Source organism: Populus euphratica, unplaced genomic scaffold (assembly GCF_000495115.2).
Source record: "Populus euphratica unplaced genomic scaffold, PopEup_1.0 scaffold596.1, whole genome shotgun sequence".
In the NCBI taxonomy this organism is placed as follows: Eukaryota; Viridiplantae; Streptophyta; class Magnoliopsida; order Malpighiales; family Salicaceae; genus Populus; species Populus euphratica.
Genome location: NW_011500476.1, coordinates 18750 through 21504, shown reverse-complemented (window position 1 = coordinate 21504; position 2755 = coordinate 18750).

The following is a 2755-nucleotide window of genomic DNA, read 5'->3' as shown; positions in this document are numbered from 1 at the left end:
GCACCGACATCTCTTTTCTAAGTTTGGTCATCTCTTTGCCCTTGCAATTTAAGTTCTTAAAGTCATCAATCAATCCTTTCATTTATGTGATAGGCCTGCATTTAAAATGAATATTTACCACAAATTAAAGGTATCTTATATTATTAGATATATTATTATAAAACATGCTTTAGTTAAGGAGTTATTGATACTTCAAGTGCAAAATGATGATATAAAACCATGATTAAAATACACTTTTAAGTACTAATCACACCTCCCCAACTAGCTTATTAGTAGTCCCTAGTAATCAAAGTGTTAAAATAGAAAAACAATTTGCAAATTACACAAAGCAAGGTATTCATCATTTAACTTCCATTAATCTATCCAAATAAACAAACTCTTATTAAATTTATATATCTGCTCAATACCTCTTAACAAGATATTAATAAACCTTTATTTTGTGCTGAATTTATCAACATATAATTATGGGGCTTTTCTTGAACGAAAACAAAATTTTTGTTCTAATGTTTAAGGTTAACTTCCTTAGGTTATGATTATTATTTTTGTCTTTTTTTTCTTTTTTATATATATACATATAACTTAAAACACTATGCATTTTTAACCCATGTAACGAGCTTTCGGCTGATGACTCCCAAACCAGTTGGTCTTAGGGCATTAGGTGTTGAGACACCCCTACGAGCTTAATAACTCGGGTCGCAGATACTAATATATAGATAGTGCAATGTTTGATTCCCTTAAGCTTTTCTCCTCAATCCATGTAACAAGCGTTGGGCCAATAGCTCCCAAGTTAGTTGACTTTAGAGTATTAGGTGTTAAAACATCCATTCGACTTAATTGCTTAGGTTAGAAAGGCTACGAAACCAAACTTATCTACATTTTTATTATCATCATTTTTTTATTTTTTTTTATTTTTTATTTAATTATATACTATCCCTTTTCCTTAGTTGTTACCTTTAACAAAAGAACATAAATAATGTAATAATCCAAGATGCAACCCATAATCATATGTTAAAGTGTTTGTATGTAAATTAAGATTTAAGAATACATGTTAAATAAGTATATGAGTAGAATTAAGTGATAACAATGCGAGAGTTTGTAAACCTAAATATTTCAAGAAGTATTATGATAGACCTTATTAAGAATGGTTACTAAGATGCGTCTCAAGAGTCACTTTAACAAAAGAGCTCTTTTACTCCGTCATCCTAGTAACAACAATTTTGCATATGCTTTATGAAATGGAAAACAATTTTTTTTTTATCAACTACTACCCTCTCCCCCCAACCAAAATGAGACATTGTCCTCAATGTTCTAAGGTAGAAAGATAGAGTATAAAAGATATCACCTGAAACAACAAACATTGACAAACCGGAAACACACTGAAACAAATATAAGAAACAACAAAACATAATAATAAAACCAAAAGACAGAAAGATTCACAAATAAAGGCTCAAATCTAATTTAAGCTTTTTACGGCTTTCCTTAGATGACCAATTTATGCGACTCATGGAGGGATCAATCATAGGAATGAAAGATTGTAGTTGATCAATCAATTGTTCAGCAGTAGCAGCAGAGATTATGATTTGTCATGCAGAAGATGTTAGAAATTCCTGTTCCATAGCATAATCAAGAAAAGACAACAACTTATCATAATAACCATTAACATTTAACAAACATATGAGTTTAAGGAAGGGGTTGAATCTTGGACTTCTAGAACTCCAGATATGGCCAAAAAACTGAACAGTGCTCGGGCTGGAGGACAGATTCGGGCTTCTTTGTTGTTGCTACAATTTGGACTTGAAAATGGCCTTTTTAGATCTTGGGCTCCATATGAAAGTTATAGGCCTATGTCTTACCTTTCCATCTATATAAAGTATACCCAAAGGAGGTTTCAATCAGATTATAAATTGTTAACATGATTACATTAGTTATCTTATTTAATTAATGCTTATGCTTGTAAATATTATCAGGCATTCATGATTATAACTTATATTAACAACAAATCAAGTTCCTTTCATAGCTTAGGTGTCGGTTACACCATATAGTATGGGCTATGAAAGTGCTAAGTATTTGTTGTACCAAGTGTTATATAACATAAATCTAGATTAGTCATTTAACAAGCAAAGTATTAAAGAGTGAACAAGATAACAAATACAAAACATGTTAGTATCAAACATTAAAGTCCACGTTAAGTTTACACTATACTTATTCTTACACCATTATTGTAACCTTTTCACCTTAACATAATAAATTTAGCTAAACATAATGAAAGAAAGAAAAATAAATAAATAAAATAAGAACATAAATAAGATAAAAGTTAACTAAGTAAAGCAAAGAAAACGAAAGACATAAACTGGATATTAATGAAAACAAAACCTAAACATTACAAAAATACAAAGAGAGAAAGTAAGAGCATGATCTTGATATGGAGAACAAGATGCCTAAATGATTAGTACTTAAAAGTGCATTTTTTATCAAGGTTTTATGTCATCATTTTGCACTTGAAGTATCAATAACTCCTTAACTAAAACATGTTTTATAAAAATATATCTAATAATATAAGATATCTTTAATTTATGGTAAATATTCATTTTAAATGCAAGCCTATCACATAAATAAAAGGATTGATTGATGAATTTAAGAATTGAAATTGAAAGGACAAAGAGATGACCAAACTTAGAAAAGAGATTCGGTGTAATCCAAACCGAAACACTGTTCCGTAATTAGATCATATCTAGAGCTGTAGATCTCAGATTTA